Source organism: Labrus bergylta, chromosome 3 (genome assembly GCF_963930695.1).
Source record: "Labrus bergylta chromosome 3, fLabBer1.1, whole genome shotgun sequence".
Classification (NCBI taxonomy): domain Eukaryota; kingdom Metazoa; phylum Chordata; class Actinopteri; order Labriformes; family Labridae; genus Labrus; species Labrus bergylta.
Window position 1 is genome coordinate 14314250 of NC_089197.1, and position 22539 is coordinate 14336788.

The window sequence follows — 22539 nt, forward strand, 5'->3', positions numbered from 1 at the left end:
TCAATCTGTCTCCCCCTCTCCACCTCCCACACCAAGCCGTAGCCCTTCACTCAAGCTTCACTCTCTTCTCTCGGGGGAAACATGTATGTCAGAGACAGCAGGTGTGAAGTGAGATTAGAAAGCGCAGGAAGAGGAGGAGGTGAGGGAGGATGATAATGGGAAGGGAAGTGAGGAAACACACAAGGATAGTGTTGATGGTGTATATGCTGTCGTCTCACTTTGTATGCAAGTAAGTTGTGTTTAACTCTAGTCAGTATGCTTGTGCAGCAGCTGTGCACATATACTGCTAATAGCTTTTGTTTCTCCTCAGAGAATGTCAGTCATCAGACCCATATGATGGACAGCTTGGTGGCTGGCACCAGTAGATGAAGAAAGCTCCAAGGCCATCCACTCCTCAGAGAAGCAATTATCTCCCAGCCTCAGCCCTACACCATGGGCCTGCATGAGAATGAGCCCAGGGCCATGCCTCAGTGTCTGGCATCCTCTCTTTGGAGATGCAGACCACATACACAAGCACATACAACACAGAGAGTGACTAATGCACACCCTGGCTTACACATACAAACGAGGAGGGCAGACACACTAAACGGTACTAGTGCTGGCTTCCAATGTTGCAGTTTCCTGAAATATACCTGATGAAATTGGGCAATATGGAGCAATAGGATGTCAGAACAGGGTTACAGGGGAGGCCTGGGGCTAGAGTTGAAGCAAAATAAATTGACAGGTAAGGCCCCATAGCCAAGAGCAAGACCAGGTAGGCACTTTTGCATCAGCCCACGGGTAAAATAAATGCAAATACCTGTATCATGTAAGTTTTGACAGCTGAGAGTAGCCTAATTAGCATTGTCTGGTTGTTGGAATAACTTGCCTGTAGCAGCTCAATAAGGGTTAGGGTCTTGTCTCCTAAACATTTTTTTATTGAAGCAACAAGAAACCAAGACTCTAGTTTGCTTCTGCCTATGTCTTCTTTTCAGTACTTAATATATGACTGTTGACTTTTTGGACTGTCTGTAATGTTCAAAATTATGGTATTATGTATGATGGCTGAATAAAATACTCATATCACATATTCATAGTTTAAACGCCCAATATCCAATTAGACCAACTTCAAGCTAATGGAGAATGAAACATTCATGTACATTTAAGGCATTCCAAAGCGTTGAATTAAAAGAAAATCCAAGCAGCAATAGCTTCCCACCATAATTAAAGAAGCAATTCAGTAATATACAAATGTAATTTCTTGGAGACAGATTTTTAATAAGCAGAGAACTTGATGCCTGTTTTATGGATTTGAAACACAGCATACACTCTAACTAAGTACTGCTTAGTGACAACTCAAAGAACAATATTCTTAATGATAACATTTTGGGATAATTTGCTGCCTAAATCAACAACTATATCGGCATAATTTCCAACAATACATTTTAAACTTTTCTTTTTTCATTTTTGATTATACACAACGTGAGATAAATCATGTTTGCCTGGTTTGGCATGAACAGCAGGCACATACTGAACACATCAACAAACATAAAACTACAGTCAATATTAGCTTGTTTGTTTATTTGCTTGCCTAGCCCATCACTTACATTGGTGTTTTGTGTCTGTGCCCAGAACAAACAGTATTTCGAGAGAAAGCTTCTCAACCAGCTGAAGATGCTTGTACTTCCTGCCCATTTCTCCTGAGATAAAACTGCAAACATTTTCACAGCTGCTCTTTTCTATTCCTCCCAACTAATATTGAACAACAGCATCTTTTGGTGCTATAATTCTTCCTAAGATGTGAATGAAAGTAGGTGTATAAGACTAGTAGGATACCATTACATCGAAAATGGTCAATAATAATAATATTAATGAAAGTGTCCATTTGATTACTGTTTATTCCTTTTTTACCCATCCAATCGGCAATCTAAAAATTATGCGTGAGCATCTGTAATTACAAATGAAAGATAATGAAATTAATTTATACCAATAATCATAACCATGATACATTTTTTTATGCTAAGACAGTACTTGTTAATATTCAAGTCTTTAATTTAGCTTAACAGATACTGAACCTGTTAAACCAATACTGATATCAGTATCAAGTTTTGAGAGACTATTTCTCTTGTAAACATAAACAAATTAACATTGTTAAACATTTAAAATAAGGTTCCCATTTTTATTAAGAATTGTCACCAAGATATTTAAAAGTTGAAGAGCATGTCAATTTTCTCCAGTAGAAAAAACAGTCCAAAATATTCTTCAACATGTATATTTGGTATTTATTTACTTGACTTTCTTGCTATCATTAACTTCCCATATGTTGACAGTGAAAACTTGTGATAATCCAGTATTACAAAGGCATTTACCCATAGAGCTCATTCAGCTTTAAAGAATCCACACCTTTTTTCAACCAACCAAAGAATGAAACCCTACGAGCAAAACCCATAAAGAGGTTTAGGTTACTTTTTAGTGTTAGCCATCTTAAATATAAGCTTATAGTAACAATACAAATATAATAAGTAGTTCATAGGCATTACAGATCTGTCAACTGGATGATGTGTTTTTACTGAAGACAGATCTAAAGATCTCAACCCTACCACACTTCTAGTGAGTCAAGTAATGAAAAACAAGGATTTCTTTTTGCATAAGCCCACTTATTATTTTTCCCTTCTTATTGTCCTTTTAATTATCTGTATTAATGAGATCTACCACTGAATGTGTATGTATTGATTTGTGACATTTTTTATGAAGGGGCAATGCCAGTACTCACAATCTAGCTTCCAAGTAAACCATTTCCTCTACAACCTGATGTCTGACTCGCTGCTAAACAAAGTAATCTTCAGGGATGTGTACACAAAGCCATTTTTTATGTTTCTCACAGCAAATTACGAGAGGACATAAGTTACCATACATAGAAACAGCAATCAGAGATTATTTAACTCTGCTGATGTACTGATGGTCAGTGAACTTGTTGCATAAAAACCTCCAACAGTAGTGCGGAAGCAGCAAAAAGAGCTCTTGTCTAAAAAGAAAAGCAGAAGCCTGAGTTCTGTTTATATAGACTACCATGTGACTTCTACGAACAGACAGTTGGCAGAATAAATTGACTTTTCAACAAAGCAAAGATGTCAGCTTTTTTTTTGTATTAAGCGTATTAGCACAGGGTTGTACTGTAATGATGGAGATGCTCAACAGCTGCATTTGATTTGAAGTGTAAGGCAAAATAGACACAGCAGAGATAATAGCAAGAATGTATTATGAACACTGACTGCAGCAGAAAAAAACAGCTAATAGAAAACTGGTATGTCTTTCTTTGACAAACAAGGAAGCACATGCGGCCAGAATGAGCCCAAATTCCTTTCTCTTTGTTTTTCCTTCCCCTTTCTCCTTGTCTCCTGCAACTTTATTGTTGCTTCTGTGTACTGTGTAGACAAAGCTGACACAGAGACGACACTTAGTACACAGATACACACATAGCAACTCCTGCTTCTCTGTGTGCTTTGCTAATATTTACACTGCCAGGCCGTACACTGCCACTATTGAGTTTGGCCATTCAAAACAATGTTTGACTAGCATTAGAACAACAGTGAGGGAACACAGTCTGGTCAGTAAGGCCAGTGCCCCTCAGGTTGTGCCCGAGATAGAAAAGGGAAAGACTGAATGTGTGGACTGATGAGATCTTTTCACACTGGTTAAAGATTTAGTGAGTCAGTGTTTTTGTGTTATTGGTTTTTCTTTGTTACAGCCTTTTGTGTGTGTGGAGATGTGTGGATTGAGTAATGTTATATGTGGATATCGCGCCTGACATTTGCTTTGTTTTTATCTCGTCAACAGCAAAACAAAGGCCTACAAAAAAAAAAGACAGAATGATCAGTAACTATCATATATGTTATCTCAGGTGTTTTTCAATGTAAAGACTACTGCAGACTCCATAGTTCATAAGGAAAAGAGCTGATCTATTTCAAAGAAAATCAGTGATTGAGTGGAGCAGGTCCTCTGACTGGAACAGTTCGTTTCATTGGAATAACCTGATCTAAGAGGAATTGCTTTGGCTTTGTGAAACATTAGCCTGAGTTTGTGTTAGGTCAGGTTAAGTGTTCACTCTGCTTGATAGCCTACAGTTGGAGTTCGCTGTTCATAGGTCTGCCATTATCATCACTAGAGCAGGTCATAAAAGCTTACAAACTGGTTAATCAGTGTCTAAAGCTTCAGTGTCTGCTGTGTCAACATGCTAAAACAAAGAAACCAGCAGATTTTTCTAAAGTAATCACCACACAAAATTAATAACAAAAGCTGAGATGGATTTTAAAAGTCGCACTGAAAACTACAGATGGATCAAAGGATTATGACCCTGTGTTTTTAAATAGAGATGTGAGTAGCAGAGGTGGGGGTGGGGCAGGACAGGTACTCAACATCAGCTGCCAATGTAAGCAGCTTTCATGGTAGGTACTGCCATCTCCTGGTGATGTATATCCAGAATTCTGTACAGTTTTCATTAACTGTTTGTTTGTTTTTTTAATAAGATTTATTGAAATGGAATATAAAAACTTACATTTTTATATAAATATGGTTTGGATGTTTGTTGTTATAGACAGACTATTGCTAAAACACTGGTCTTTAATATATCCTACAGTGTTAGGCAATAACATAGGTTTCTTTAAAAATCTATGTCAATGTATACAATTGTTACACTGTTAAAAAAATATGTTTTTTGCTTAGAGTTTAGAATAAAGGCATGGACACATCTCAAAAGACAGCTGGAACTTACAATATTAATGAGTGTATGTGTTTATTCCACCCATTCTTGTGAATCAGAACTTTATTATCACTCAGTTTAAAAGAAAAGCATGGAATACAAAAGCCCAATTTAAACAACTGACTATTTTAAAGTTTGCCAATTTCTGGAGATAACTGTGTTCCCTAAAATGGAGGTACAGACAAAAACACAGCAGTTAAAGGGTTAAAATAAGGTGTAGGAGTACTGAAAGGGTTTTGAATGGCTTAAACTACACTCTATAAAAGCATCTGAATCCTTATTTACAAACTTGGACCAGGAATTGAAGCATTTAAACAAACATTTAAAAAAGTAACAGGTAGGTGAACTATCAGTGGATATCTAGTCTTGAAAGCAATTGTAGTACGAGTTGAAAGGTAAGCTTCTCCACACCTAGATCACCTCAGATGTTTTTTGTTATCATTTAGATATGAAAAACTAAAATAACAATGCAACAATTTCCCTGACTGCTTCTAAAAGAGCATTTAGGGTCACCTGAACCTTGATGGGTTTTGTCAGGTGTGCTTTTGAAAAGTTCAGATCAGCTTTCCTCTGATCCCTTAGCAATGGGATTCTTTTTTATTATCATGTAGCCCTTTTTTCTCAGTGCTGGCAGCACATGGTCTCCGTTAAAACAGTGCCTGAAGGTCAGCTACTGCTTGGCAGGTGACTGAGGTACTGTCTCCGGTATTTCAGAAACATTTGATCCTTGACCAAATTCTTTCTTCTTGCAGCCCCACTCTAAGAATTAAACTACTGTGCCATCGGCCATCACAGTAACAACATTTTTCTTCTGTAAACATCAACACAGAGTTCTATGAAGGGTAAGCCTTGATTAAGTCCACATTTTCTTTTCCACACCCATTACACAGTGGCTAATAATATGTTTTTGTATTTACAATCAGAACAGTTGTTTTTAATATTGTGAGAAGACTATGTGCACCTGTGAAATTCTAAGAATTTGAATAATGATTTCATTTTCTCAGTGAAATAACTTATTAAGGATTCTTTGCAAAAAAGTGAATGGCTTTTTGTGAAGGCCCTGTGGACAGAGAAAAAAGCAAAAGTGGCAAGGGTTAAGGGACGGCTGATAACACTGTCAAAAAATTTAATGCTTCAGCAAATATAGGTGATGGATGGAAGATATGTGTACGGGAACAAGAAACAGAAACCTCAACTTCAGTCAATATTATTTTGAATAAACTCAAACAGCTGAGTAGTAATTAAGTTATACGAATTAAATACAATTTAGGATGACACATTCATTTAAAAGAAAATCCCAGTTTGTCATTGGGCTTTCTGAGAACTGTTGCTCCTTACTTAGTGGAGGTTCAGATGAAAACGGCTCTTTTCTCCTCCCCAACGATGTTAAAACAAGCACCTGATATGACTGAGTGCTTAAAGGGGGGGTATGTAACTTTCAAAAATACTGCGTTTGTAGTGATACCGCATGGCCATTAGGCTGAGAGCAGGAGTGTGTGATGAGTTTGTCCGCCTTTGAGAGCTCCTAGGGCAGATAGAAGTGTGTGGAAGGCGGCATTCGGCTGTGCAGGTGAAGACCGGGAGTGTGTGATGAGTTTGTACTGTTGATCTCTGTAAGCGGAGCGGAGTGAGGAGGGCATTGAGAAGGTGCATAAAATGTCACTTCCTGGAGCTTTCGCAGAAAATACGATCCGGGGAAAAATTGTATACAGGCAACACAGACAGACAGTGAACATCTACTTTTTCACATCAGTTAACCGTTCGCTTATTAATGGGCGATAAAAAACGATTTATACATGTAAAAAGTTACATATAGAACCTTTAAGAACTAAATTGCTTCCTCGTTAAAGCAATTTCACATCAGTTTGAGGAGCTACTTGTACTTTTTTTCTCAAATGAAAACACATTTAAAAAGGGCTCTCATCTAAAATACAAAGGAAGCTATTTATGTAGCTTTCAATGGAATAAGAACTACAAGAATCAATGTCAATATATATTTTAAAATCCAATTGTAAATGTGGTATAAGAAAAAGTAGCAAGTTACATGAAAGCCATGTCATTGTCAATAACTATTAATAGGGGTTATTGTGTGATATCTACCGATCCAATTCAATGTGACAATGTAGGCTTTGTTAAAAAAAAAAAAGCTTCCATAAAACTCTGCAGAAAAAAAGGCTAAGTATGCTATTTTCTTGTAACCAGTGTGAGCTCAGTTAAAAAGGAAAGCAATTATGTTTCTTTTGAAAAGCCACTTGGACAGCTCTTGTGGCAGCATGTGAGTAGCCCCACTCATACATGACTCATTTCTACTCATTTTCATCCAGAGACTGAAAATGCACCACACTCTGCTGCTCCTGCCAGCTCTTGGTACAATTATTCACAGACTTCTTCACACACTTATCTTCTCCATCTGAGGTCAACATAGGCCCTAATATGCACATTCTTTTTTTGAATTCAGCATCTTGAAAGAGTCTAGTGCATTTCATCAAAAATCGTTTGTTTTTGTTCAGGGTCAGGATATTAGTATGTAAATCAAAGATCATTGTCTTTGACAAAGAAAAAAACAGTCTCATAGATGGATGCCGTGCCTGTCTCTTTGCTCCATGCAGAAGTAGTTATGTACAAAAGTAGAGAAATCCATATAAGAATTTTGTCTACCAAGATAAACACCATGATTAACTTCATGTATATGTAATAATTTTATTGTCATACTAAACAGTATCCCCCTATTCTTGCCAAAACACAGCATTACTGCACTGGCTACAACAGAAAAACTAGAACTATTCAAATATCAAAATTATATGCCTCATCAACAGTTTCTACATATAAATGCAGATATTTATTAATTATTGATCATCGAGTAAAAATAATGAATTTAATCACAGTTCTTCCTATTGTTAGCATGGTACAACAAAATGAGATTAAATTGATGTCAATCACTGAAGTTGATATTGAGCAAGCCGAGCCCATTCACATGTTTATATTTTTCTCAACTGCTATTCTGCAACAGTTTGTAATGATGTTTACAACAGATTATATAGATTGAAAGTATTGGTGGTTTTGTTGGGTGATGAGACACTTTCAAGGAAAAACAATTAGCATGTCCAGAAACCTACAATTTCTCTTTTTATTCATCTAACACAAGCCCTTGTACATTTACAGTATTACAGCCCTTATTACATTTACAGAAAATGTAAATGAAATAAGAGCAACGTACAGAGGGCTTTATTTGTAGCAGCTGTTTCAGATTGTGAAGTAAACCCTTATCATCAGTTATGGCAGTTATTATCTTTGCCAAATGACTTACGAGCCAATCAAACCTCAAAGATGTTCGATAATAAACTGGAGAGGAAAGCAAACAGCATTAAAACCAGATTTCTTCTGAATGTTGGATATTCAAAGCCTTTCAATAATACTGCCCTCGTGTATATCAGTTTAACATTAATTAACTAAACAACTACAGGGAAGGCAACTTTCCTTTATGAAATGAGAAATAGTTGAGTAACTATATGGTTATATAGATACTTGCATTTTTCATTAGCCTTTAAGAGGCTAATAGAGAGTCACAACGCAAACAGAGTTAATTAACGTGAGCTGTTTTTATCAGCTACAGCTTTGCTTTTGGAGGATAAGAATAGGATTGTAACATCATCAATGTGGTCTCTGCTTGATTCTGTATGTTTCAGTGGAGTCTCATCACTGCAGTGAAAAGTCTATGTTGATGTGCCTTGCATTCCCATTTCCAACATCACTTTCCTTTTAATCCCTAGAAAGACCTACCCAGAGTGAATTCAAATGTGATGTTTCTCCTTTGTGTGGCTGGTATTTTTTTCAATGAAATGTTATACTTTCACAACATAATTATTACTGTCATGATTACCACTTAAGATACAAAAACAATTCTGTCACTTTTGCAACCTTAAGATAGTAGCAAATTGTTAACTTGGCATTTGTTTTTAAAAGCTAATTCGGGCCTTGCGACATTTAGCACATAGCCCTTATCTAGTTCCTCAATATCAAGCACAGTACCATACTGTCGCAAAAAAAAGAAGAGAGGACTGAGGAGTGGGGATATTTGCCATAATTCTGGGTCGCATATAAACCCAGCTCCGTGGGTGCAGCGTGACATAAAAGTAGAAACTGTAGGAGCTAGTGCTTTGTGCAGTGAAGCAGATGGTTAACTTGCATTAATAATGTCCAGAGATGTAAAATCAGGACATGACTTTTGAATTATTTTGTAGTGGTGTATGGACTTCACAGCAGCAAAGTTAAAAGCTTGAAAATCTAAAAGTAAAAAGAGACTGGGATTTTACAGCATGCTAAAAAAGAGTGAGAAAGACATTGAAAACCATGCACACTAGACCTTAATGAGTGTGGGTGGATGGAGATCAGTCTCAACATTGTCATCACAAAGACAACCACAGCCAATAAAAAGTCAGCCCGGGATTCACAGCGCTTTAGCAAAACCACACCACTGACAGCTGCAGAAACTGAGGGCTGTGCCAGGAACACAAGGAAAACATCCAACCCACTTTGGCTGAGAGTGTTTATCCCTCAACAATGCCTTCCAATATTTTTTGTGGATGCAAAAACCCAGAGCTTTCATTGTTTTTGGCAGGGACCTTCATGTCCTGGTTGGTGTTGACGAGGAACCAGCTTAACGGTAATCACTTGCAAATGTATTTATCTTTTATAGCCCATGATTGTACAGTTTTCCTCCAAGGCTAGGCCGTAGAGTGGGAGTTAGGGCCTTTGTTTGGGATTCCTAAAGGACAATTGATTTTACTTCCACCTTATCTGTTTATGTTTTTAAATGGTTGAAAAAGGGGTAACAATGCAAGTGACCCAGTGTATTAGAAAAAGCTATTTTAAACATCCGTGTGCTTTTGAGCCAGAGAGTCATTACATAAAGACGGAGCAATGGGATGACAAATGAGGCCTCTAAGTGAAACAAAGCCAGCTTAGCGCATCTCTGTTCTCAGTATAGATACAGGGAGGATCTTGTTATTTGTATAAAGGCTAAGGCCTCCTGTAATCTATTTATAGTATTTGTTAACAATATGTTTATGCTTTAGCAGATTGTAGCCTTGCTCAGCAGTGGCATTCCTGAATAGGATTTCACACAGTCAAATTCCAAGTAACGGATATGATATTATGACTGTGCCACAAGCGGACGCCTTTAAGAGAAGCTTCTATTTCATAATGTTACCAATATGGTAGTGTATGAACCGCAGCACATTCAGTAAGGTGGAGATCATGGACACAGCAGGGATGTGCATAAATCCAAGGGTGGAAAATATTGTCTAGGGTTTACCTTCCAACTGCTTTGCTCTGAGCTTTGGCTGATGTTTATTTACAAAGGAGATGAAAGAGAAAAGAAAAAATAATTCAGTAAAGAGGTGGTGTTTTTCAAGAGGCTATTATTCCGTATAAGACATTCTTCCACAGGCCTAACATACAGCACAATGTTCCACTGGTGAAAGCCATGCAAGTTGCTCTGAGAGGCTGCAACACATTGATAACTTGATCTAAATGCACGCTAACAGGCTCACAATGACAAGCTAATACTAACATTTAGCAGGTATCATGTGTACAGTGGTTACAGACAGCTGTAATAAGTTGGGCTTTCACACTTGCAGACATCTCCCAAAAAACTCAAGATATTTCCCGGAGGAAAAGTGCATATGTGAAAACGGCTTAAATGTTTTTAGCTTGTTAACGTTTGCTTATCAACACTTGTAAAGTACACAATCGGACAGGTCTCAAACAAAGGCGATGTTAACCGCTTGTGCATTATGGGTCCATTAATTTACTGTGGTGACTAGTGGGCAAAAGAACCTAACATAATCTGGTTTACTCCTCCTTTTAGAGTATACACTTAAGACTTCACCTCAAACTGGGGAGGAGTGGAAAAACCCATGACACAGATATAGGAAATTACTTTCAGTGCACTGTTTCCTTTTCAAACTGTCTCTGACAGAGCTCTAATTGCAGGAGCTTATCTGCATCCCAATGTCTCCCGATTCCAAGACATTAGCTCCCAGACAGTTGTAGTTCTGACATATTAAGATGTAGCGCAAGAAGCTATGCTCTGGGCACCAGACGATGTGCAGCTAATGCACTTTGCTAATGTATTATTAAAAAAGTGGCATTGCTAATTGAGTTTTAATGTCAGTGGCCACTCTCCCATGTGTCTGACCAAGCTCAGGGGAAAGTTTGGATGTTGATAGATTATATGTGGCCACTGGTGACAGCTCCAAAGGTCAAAGGCAATACTGGGGCAACAACCACGACCCAAGATGCTATGAAAAGCAAACCTGCCTGCTTTACTTACATCTATAAACATTTTACTCGTTTTTAAAAAGTCAGAAATTATTAAGCAAGCATTCCACTTGATGAAACAAAATGTGTGTGATGAATAAAAGCATTAACTGTGCATGAATGAAGCTTTTATTTTGTTTTTTACTCAGCATGTGGGACAATGCAGGCTTCAGTAGATCTGAAAGATCAAAACCTAAAATCTGAAAGCTAAATATAACACTACTGCAAAGAGGAATCTGGTGAAAGTTTGCACACTGAACTAAATCCGATAAGAAATAGCAATGTATGTAACTTGGAATTTGAATATGCTCCCTGAATAAACAAGAAGAAATTAGCATTTTAAACAGCAGCACATTATGCACTGCAGCTTTGTGGAAATCATTAGTTACACACTTCCTTGCAATTATTCTGCAAGTTCAACCCACACATTGTCTATGATAGGAAGGCACAGAGAACGGCTCTAGTCTTTATGAGAATCACTCACCCAGAGCACAAGATAAAGCCGAGCAATAACTTATTTCAAAAAATCCCAACCGGCTAATTAACAATGTGAATTCAACCAGAAAGTCAGTATTCCTCTGACGAGTTTAATTGCATTGATGTGTGAGCCACAATTTAACGACTCAAATAGAGAGCTGCTTTGGCTGCCATAAATGAAGGTATTTCCTCACCTCAAAGACTAGACTGGATTTTTTTTTCTTGTTGTAGCATAATCGAGTTTAGCTTTACCTGAGCTCATTTGATGATTTAATAGACTTAAATGAGTTTTCCTCCCAAGGTTAATTATGAAGCACTGAATTAAATTTGCCACTGTGTGATTGCTTATTTATAAAAATGTCTTCAGTTCTGCTTGGAGGTAATGTGATTATTGGATTGAACTAAATTCGTGCCACATCATGTTGTGTGTTTCAGCTTGATGATGAGTTTGAAGGGTCACTGAAAATGATCATCCTACTTGGCTATAACAAGCAATGCATGTTGATCAAACAAAACTCTGGGTACTTCAACTACAATTAACTTACACTGAGTAAAATGTAATTTGCACAAAGTTTCACAACATAAAAATACACCATAGAACATATAGACAAATAGATTCAATCAAATAAATAAATGGTAAAAGCATCATCCTTGGAATTATTGAAAACCAAGGTTATAAATAAGAGTTCTTGGTTTGATGATCTTATAGGTATAGGGTTGGAATACTAATGCAACAGATGTAAACACATGGGCCTTTTATCTGACAAACATGATTTAAAGAACCGTTTGTACTTTACAGTGATACACCAGGACAGCGTTAAATGTTCAAATCAACTCAATTCATTTATTTTTCCCTCATTGTTCTGCTGTTTGCTTAATAAGACCTACGATTTAGGCATATGCCTGGATGATTTTACAGAGTGTATCAATCAATCAATCAATCAATCAATCAAAACTTTACTACAAACTTAGGGTCCAGATAAGACAATACAGAAGACATAAAATACAATACAAAATACAAAGCACAGTGAAGCAGTCCATCTAAAATTAGGTGTATTTCTTCCCTCCCTCCTTCTCTAACAATTTCTATGTAAACTAAACAGACCCTACCCATATCAATAGGACAAACTTTTTGAAATCTATGAGTTTTATCCAACCTCTCACATTGTGAAGCACTGCTCAGAAAGGCCAATGCAGTGCAGAGAACAAGTGATTATTTTATGGTGCAGCTCATCAAACACAGCATGGTCACAAAGCAGAGCACTTGATATCTCAGACAAGTGGGTTTTAATGGCTGTCAGTGCTTGACCTTCTCTACGGGGCCTACATGTTAGTCACTCTCCAACAATTTCAAATTGAAACAGAGTCGTAGTGACTCCTGAATGTGTGCGTGGAAAGCAGAGGAAAAGCATGCATAAAAGAGGGAAAAGAGATTGTGTCTCTTCAGTCTTGGACTGGGTGTCCCCAAATGGGTGACAGTATGACTGTGTCTGATTACATCTGTGTCTACAGACCATCCCACCGAGGGGTTTGTCTGAAGGCCACCTTGGCTGTGGCCAGCCTGAGTTCTGATGCTTCTGGCTATCAAGGATATATGTGTTGCTGACATGGAGTATGATGGAAACAGTTAGAGTTATAATAGCAAAGCAGCAGGTGGAAATATATGCCTTCTACTTTTTGAAATATGAATGTAATTCCTCTGGGTTGAAACAAGCTACTGTAACATCCTTGCATCAGTCTGTGAGGGACATAACCTTTATCATTTTGCACAACAGTGCAAAGAAAATACTGCATAATATTGAAGATGTTTTGCATTACAGAAAATCAATGATGCCCTCCCATTAATTGTTCAGTGCCATTAAAATCCTACTGCCATTCGCTTCTCATAATCACTCAACAAACTCACACATACATCCTGTACGACCTGCAATTATCCCCATCCTCCTTATGGCCACCCTGACGTTCATAAGTGAATCTATTGACGATTACAATTATGGAGAGTGACTGAGCTCATCCCTCAAGTTCCAGCGCACATACAGCAGGTTCTGTAAATGGAACAATTAAGATAATTGACTGTACAGGCCCCATTAACAAAGCCTGCTTTTGGCTTGGAGCTGCGATTGGATTAATTCTCATAATGGGAAAGCCCTTGTTCTTTCATTGTTCTCCATTTGCCCTCTTCATTCCTGGAGTCATTCAAATCCTGTGAGTAGGGTTTCATGTTGGGCTGAGATCACAGGGTTTTTATTGGACAAGATGACACATACGATGCTCATTGTCAAAACAAAATATGGTAATTATATACTCACCAGCTATGGCAAAAAATTCTGAGCATCACATAATTTGCTGAATTTGTAGAGAGTGGCAATATTAGCTGTTGAAGCCTGAAAATGTGTATAGAATGATAATGTTAGTGTTTAATCAGATTAAATCAGCATCAGACTAATCAAAAATGTCACATTGTAATTTATAAATGCTTCAATGACTATTTTTAAAACAGTCTAATAAATAGAAGTTTTTTATCAGCCTTAAATTTGGGTTAAAAAATAATCTCAAGGCAAAGTTATGTGCATCCTGTTGTTATACTCATCTAACAAAACAGTCAATCATGGCGAGTGTTGGAGGGAGGTCATTATCTAAGTAACATGAACTGTGTATGAGTTTTAGTTGTATTCCAACTGTAGGGGAACTAAGTCGCTCAAGCTAGCTCCTATATATTTCTTTTCAGTGCAAGACAGAGAGTATTTAGTTACAAGCACACACACACACACACACACACACACACACACACACACACACACACACACACACACACACACACACACACACACACACACACACACACACACACACACACACACACACACACACACACACACACACACACACACACACACACACACACACACACACACACACACACACACACACACTATGGGTATCTGTGTATGTTAGACCACCCACAATAAATGCATGGTAGTATAACAGTCCTATATCTTTCTGTAGCACTGCCGCTCTAGGCTTGGCACACATCCCTCTTGTAAGAAGGTTAGAAGCAAAGCTTCTGCTATTAAATTTTCCTTTTCTGCTGGTGTTATTCTACAGAACACCAGGCTCTCTTATCCGCAGTCAGTGCCTGTCCAATTCATTCAAGAATGATATGCATTCCTGAACCGCTTACAGCTAGCCGCACTCCAACAGCTCATGGCCAAGAAGGACAGGTTGCACTGCCAAAGAAAAGAAGGCTAGTAAAGTGGCTGTATTATTGGACTCAGGTTGAGTAAAAAAAAAATGACAAACAAGCCATAAAAGACACAATACCACAGAAACAAATTATGAAACATATTACTTGGCAGAGAGACAGCTATAACTATTTTCTTTTTGAGGAATGAGAGTGCACAGCTGCTCCAGGTTTGTCCTATAACTGACCATCTGCAGAAAGAGCCCCTTCTTGATGTCTGTAACAGAAGACAAACCAAATACCTTCTGAGTCTACACAAGCCTGATCCCTCCCCTGCAGTTGAAAAAACAAATAAACATGGGCTCACGCTAGGCAGACTTGGCAAATCCACTCAGGAATTTCAAATACTCTTGACTTTATTTTCCATGAGGTCTTTGGAGCAACCTTTGCAATCAAAGATGTCAATTTTGCTTGGAAAGAGAAAAATATCAGGTAAATATTTTCAGGGAAACTGTTCATATTTGAAATGGAATGGCTTCCCTCGCCCCCTACACTGCATTTTCCACAGTGTACTCACGCAAACACAGACTTTTGTTCTGACCATAACCACCTTCAGTTGAAGTCCAGTCTTTTGGACCGAGCAGTGCTTCTCCTCTGCTACAAGACCCACTTACATACTTGTTTGTTTTTCCCATGCCCACTTTAAACCCCCACCCCAACTGAAAAGGGCTGTGTGTCTTGGAGGACAGAGAAGGTAGGAAAATGTCAACAAACGGTCATTTACATCAGCATGAAAACAAACAAAACTAATAGAAAGGAGCTGCTAAGAGGTCCAAGCCTTTTTTTTTTGTACCAGAAATCCTTCTCATGTGGCTTCAGGCAGCCTGCCAGCCAAATCTAATATGGATTTATATACAAAGAAAGTGCTTAGTTTAACATAATGAATATTTAATCATGCATGGACCCTGTAAAGCAATTTTGCAGAAATAATTGAAAGCAGACTTTGTCTCGAGGCTTGGAAAAAAAGCAACAGCTAAACTGTTGACCCAAAGGAGCCCAAAAATCTCACGCTGGATTAAATGTTTACACTGCTGGCATACACTCTGATAAATGAGGTTAGGAATCCGGGATGGAATCAACCGGTGTTAAGTCTGCTGATTCTGTCAGGGCGAGGGAACACACAGACGCCTGGCTGTGCACATTACACATGCATTTGTTGGGCGGCTCTATCCCAGCTGTCTAACACTTTGACTATTTAACTCTGAAACTGTCGGGCGGTGTGCCTAGAGTTAGAAAATGAGTAAGATAAGGGCTTCAAAAGCACCTGTGTCTAATTCAAATTAACTGTTGGGTTTATTAAAGATGGCTTAACCCATTCTGTTTTTTGTGCTTTCCTCTTATACCTTGTGCTTCCTACTTCACACATTAAGCAGTACAGCTGATATAAGCAGTGTGACTAACTGTTTTCATACTCTTCATACAAACTTAATCTAATAATAAGCAATAAAAAAGCAAATCAGTGCCACTCAGTCACGGTGCATCAACAAAGACAAATATACACATTTTTGTGGCAGAGCAAAGCAAAAGCACAGACTAGATCTAGAACAGGCCTATTTATATTAAATCATATGCAATACTTTGTGTGAATTTTGCTGTTCACTTCCTAATACAATATATAATATAAGCTCTCATTAGGGTTTACAAAGAGACTGCGAAAAAAAAATGCAGCACAGCTTCATGTCACAAAAGAGAAATATATAAAAAAAGCTGAACTTGTACTTTGAAAAACGCGAGGGAGAGGAACGACATAAGCGGATTTGAAGGAAAGTGTTCACTTATGCAAAATAAAACAGGTTATCAGGTCTATTTGGTGATTCCCTGGCACCCTTAATAAATCAGCTTAGGGTGCGGCCTAACGGCTTCATTCACCCAACAAATCTCTGCACTGCAATAACATGCGCCAGTGAGCACAGATTAATTTAATAACTCTTTAATATTCTCTATGAAAAAGAACAGGAGACCAAGTCCGGAGCATATGGGGAGGGTGGTAAAGGGGGCTATCTGTGGAATAGGATATTGCTGCAGCAACAGATTGAATATTACATAATGATGTCATTTATATTCCATTCGAAGTGCTGGATTCCCAGACTAGGGACTCAAACAGAGCTGGGGATTTGTCTGTGATAGAGAGTAATAGGGAGAGAAAAAGTTTGTGGGTAGAGACTCTATGGTTTCTGATGAAAATGAGCGGATAGCATCCTGTTGCAAAGATTGTCTCTCTCACTATCTGAATGTTCCTGTTTTGAGATGTGGCCTATCAAACACAAAAAGGTTCTAAAGTACATGTATGACCAACAACCTAACACTGTAAAATTAAATATTTCTGAAGAGAGGCCTCAAATTATGACATTTACAAATATATAACGATGTGTTGAGTAAGGGGTTTATTGCTTTAAATTCTATATTTCCTTGAAGATCCTTTCATGAAAAAGTTTCATAGTCCACTCTTTTGTTTTACGAGGGGAAAATGTCAGTATTTCACAAGACTGATGCAAAAAATAAGAGAAAGGCTGAATAACAAAAGTTATTACACTGGAATTAAATCTTGTCCTTACTCTGAAATCACTTTTAAACCATACATTCCAGGCATACTATACCATACGTTGGGGTACCCTGTTGCAGTCCTAAAGTACAGGTTGGGATTCTTGGGAACCACAGCTTAAGCTAATAACAATGGAAATTAAATATGAGACAGAAATGCATCGACATCAAGATGTTACAAATCGGGTTCTTTTTTTGCCTCATGACTAGCTGGTGTTTTAAAGGTAACATGTTGCTCTACAGTCGTAGAGAAAATTTCTGTTTCCCATTTTGTACTAAAGATGACAAATACCCTGTAATCATTAAAACAAGGCAGATCAAACTGACATGTCTGAATCGGAAACAAGCACTCAACACATCAGATGGCAAAGTGGTGCAAAGGGTGGAGGTGAAGTTTGGAGAGAATAAACAGAGCCTGTAGACGTTGTAATGAGAATTTGCTCCATTTGGCAGTAGCCCGCAGCAAAGGTCTCCCATCTGTTTCTTATTGGAAAGGGAGGCAGCAGTTTGGAGGGGGAAGGATACAAAGGGAATTGCAAGAATGAATGGACCACAGTGACATCTAATGGAAGCAACTAATAATACAGGAGGGTGTGGATGGATGGATGGATGGATGTAAAGAAAAGAAAGGAATTGATTGGCAACACAGAAAAGCTTTGATATGAATTGAGTTTAAGCTTTGTGTGTCTTTACAAAGGCAGCTAGGAAGAACATGTATGCTAAGAGCAAGATTTCCTCTTTCATTGCTTCTCTTTAAAACACATGCTGAAGAGATTTAGATGAGTAAACAAAGTACACGTTCAAACAGGTAAACTAAGCTTTTATTTGCCTCTCAAGCTCATCTTTGTGTCTCTTATTTGCTCAACTACACGGTGATTCTTTGTCTTCAGGCAGAAAGTGGGAGAGAGATTTCTCACAGCAAAGCTTAAACATTAAGTTGAGCCTGATCCTTAGCTCACAGTAGATTGAAATTAAAATGACTGAGGCGGAAGATGACAGACAGTTTGATGAAACAAATGTGAATTTTTAAAAAACGAAATTAAATGTGAAAATTGAGAACTGCCCCAGTTTTCCTTTACCTTAAATGCTATCAGAGCATGGACAACAACATATAGCGGCTTCAAAGTCTTATGTTACACTTATCTAAGTCACAGTGAAGTCTCAGCTTTGCCCTTGTGCTTCTTCTTTCAAGAGCCTGGGAGTGGGCTGACAGTGATGAAAGATTTGTTTGCATATCGAGTGACGGTCGTTTCTGCAGGAAGATTAAACACTAAGGTCAATGTTGAACCTATAAAAGCACTCCACAAAGAATGGCATTACAGTTGTTATTAATGTGTGTGTTTAAACTGGGCACACACACACACACCTTTATTGTGTGTGTGTGTGGGTGGGGAGAGTGTGTGTGTATTTAGGGGGTGTGAGAGGCTTTTAGGAAGAGCAACAGTCAAAGAGGGTAAAGAGGGTAAACAGGCTTAACAGTGGCGATCACCTGTGGAGGATGTTATGGCTTATGCTCACAAACAAGACTTACTTTAACTTTAAAGAAACCTACACATTCACACACTGATGACAGTTGATGCTATGTAAAGTATCTATCAACTAATCCATTCATACACAGTGTACTCTACTGTCACTCAGTGGTTAGTGTTAAAAGATGTACTATATGTCTACTCTATGACTACCTTTCCACTTCTTCTGTTTGAAACACTGTAGCCCTTCTTCCAAATAAATTTCACATTAGGTAGTCTAAAAATTATTATTATTTCTTTTTTAGAAACTTTCTTCCTCACAAAATAAATACTTCTCACAAGTAAATGTCCGTCTGTGCTAGATGCAATATTATTAAAAGGCACTATACATGTGTTTTAAATAAACAAATGTGACAAAAGGTGTTGACATTTTTTTAACAAGGTAAGGTCTAAGGCAATAAGTATGGACCACTAGGGCACAACCTGAAATTTTAATGGGAAACAACACACACGCACACACGCAAGCAAACACACACACACACACACACGGCTGTACAAACACTGTTTGTTTACTCTGTATGCCCTCAGGAGGCAGGTGAAAAGAAGAGGGGGTTAATGGGGAAGAGGGCTGTCTTATTTTCTGAGATAATGATGGCAGGGAGTAAAATTTAGGAACATGAGGGGGTTAAATCTATCGAATTGTCCACTACTTCAGATGGTCATATCAACACATAATGTATTTTAATGCAAAAGATGAAAAAAAAATGCTGGGATCTAAACATTCCTTATCAGCACCAAGCAACACCCATCTGTAGCTTTCAGCAATAGCTATTAGCTACCAAGAATATAAAGGAACTTTTTTTTTTTTTTTATCAGCAACAATTTTTACCTTAGTCAACATCCTGATCAAATATAGCTCTGCATTTAACAACACAGCAGGATACATAAGTGTGAGCATGTTGCTACAGGCTAGAAGATGAAACACAATCCAGCATTATAATACTCTATGGCAGTTTATTACAAAGGCAAAGTTTCAAAAGCAACAATTTTTTTTATCCTGTGTTGCTGAAGTAAACAGCTGAATTATGCTTTACACATTACAGCGTAATCTCCCCACATAACTTCCATATATACAGAGTGTTGTGCAGAAGCAGTTTCTAAACATGTGTTCATTGAAATGAAATGACTGACAAATTAAGTGCAATTGTTGGTCAAACTACGACCACAAAGAACACAAAGCACACCAAACACGACAAACAACTAAGCAAAGACAATGGGTCTTATATACTTTTACCTAAAACTTATAAACACAAACTCTGGCAAACATTTTTTAAGAAGAATAATGTGCCATATGTTTTAAGAAAGCAGTAATATGCAACTAAGGTAAGATTAAAAAGTCTAAGTAGGTTCAATATTTAATACATTTTCAAATTACGGACAAACTGTGTTCAAAACACTATATGATAACGATTGTTCAGACTTACACCCTTTGTTTTAGACAGTTTTGAAGCTATTTCATTATACAACATTGAACTTGGGAATAGTTCTTCTACAGTTTTGCAGGATTACGACACAGGCCCATCTAAAGACTGAAGACCCAGTTTTGAAAACTAAATAAATACACTATTGGCAAATAGTGTTCCTAACCGTCCATAATTTCATAAAGTACAGTAAGATATTGGTGACTAGATTTCAAAGCATGTTTATTTTCTGTACTCACCTTGCAAGCTGTCTCTAGAAGCATCATTAAAAAGTGGGCGGGGTCAGGTGCATCTGTCAACCATCAGTTAAACATAAGGCTGAAAATAAAAGATAATAATAACATATAAATTAATAAAATTAAACTATGAGCCTGGCCAACTAGCCTACATCTGTTGACTACACTTAACTGTTCAATTCATTTTTTCAATTCAGTATTAAGCTTTATGTGAAAATATTGCCAAAGCATGCAGGCTAATAACAATTGCCAAAGCTTCACTGCAAATGTACATTTTTAAAAATAGGGTGTGCACCAACAGAAATTGGCATACTTGAATATGATGACATGCAGCAAGCTGAAAAGATAACTAAAGAGTGAATCTCCTGAACAAGACTGCAGACTGTATGTTGATGTAGCTAGCTTTACCTTCAGACAGTATCCATCTATGAAATAGCTCACATTTTCTCCCAAAAGAAAACGTGTCATTAGTTGTTCTCCTGTAGTTTGTGTGTGTCCGTCGTCCTCGAGTTGTTTTTCATTTGGTTAAAATAAGTTTATTTAAAACAAACTAACTTTACTTAGTCGGATACGCGGTTTAATTATTAGTTTAGTAACTTTTCCACTGAGTAGACTGACTGTTGCCTTGGTAACCTCCGTACTACAGGATTCGAGGAACGTTCAATGTTATGTAAATCAATCAACCAAAGTTGTTTTTACTTCTGCTTGATGGTTAATTATAGCACAAGGCTGGTATGTAAACATAGTTAAAAAGCTGCTGCTTTACAAATTATACATTTTATTAAAATCCATTAGCCAGTAGTATCTTTCCTACTTAGTACAGATCTCCTTTCAAAATATGTAAATGAAAAACACATTGAGTAGGCTATTAAAGTCTGCAACATTATCAATGTTTTAACATATTTTCTGGACTAATGAATTTGTGTCACAGTCATACATTTACTACAGTTTTGCACTTTAGATGTTTTGTTTATCAAACATGAGCCTACTTGTGTGGATCTGGTGGGACAGATAAACTCCTCCCGCAGTACCATTTCAAATAGAGGGCCTGTTATGTAAGCTAATGGAATAAAATAATATACAGCAAACTTAAAATACAGTATCTCTCGCTTTCACACTCACCGAGTTACAAAACTGTGACTAGTCTGATACAATTTACCAAAACAAATACAAAGTCCCCTTTGGATAAGAGGAGCTGTGTTTAAGAAGCCATTAGCAAGTGTTTGAGTTAAAGAAGCCATTTAGTAAAGCACCACTGTCATGTTGTGTTTGCTCTGACACTGCTTAAAGGCTGGCTAGTTAAACAGGCAAGGAAGGAAGGGTCAATATTTTCTCAGGCAAGCCTGAAGACACAGCAGAGATTGGCTGATAGTTGTTTCCCACATTTTAACCACTTCCAACCAGTGCTCAAACAGCCACCAGGCAGGATGGACATCCTGTGGAGAACATAAATCACCAGTTTCAAATGACTAATTTATGTTTGGCAATTCTTCACTAAGAAATAATACATCAGCCTTGTCACCAAATGTGTTTGCATTGCTGTTTGTACATTAGTTTAAAAAAAAAAAAAAAAAAAAAAAACATTGATTGAGAGGGAGGGATTTACAAGCGCCTGTTGATTCAACATGTGTCTGTTGCTTTATGAGTAAAGATGTGCTGTACTGTCAACTTTTAAACTGAGATATTAGAAAAAGCATTTTATACTTTAGGAATAAGTACATTTTATTTAGTTTAATTAAACAATGGGCCAACATATAATGGATACCATACTTTAGAAAGTGTAGAAAATGCTTTTGTATAGGATACAAAGCCCCCAAAATATGCTATTCTAACCAAAAAAATGTTATCCACTTGATAAACAACCTATAAATGTTTGCACTAACACCCTTACTCAATTGATGTACTATTATTATAATCACTTTAGAATTGCATACTGAAAAATAATATTATGTTATATTTAATATTGTATTACCTATTGTTGTACAGTACTGCATAAACTATAACAACATTTGTTAACAGATTTTGAACACATTTG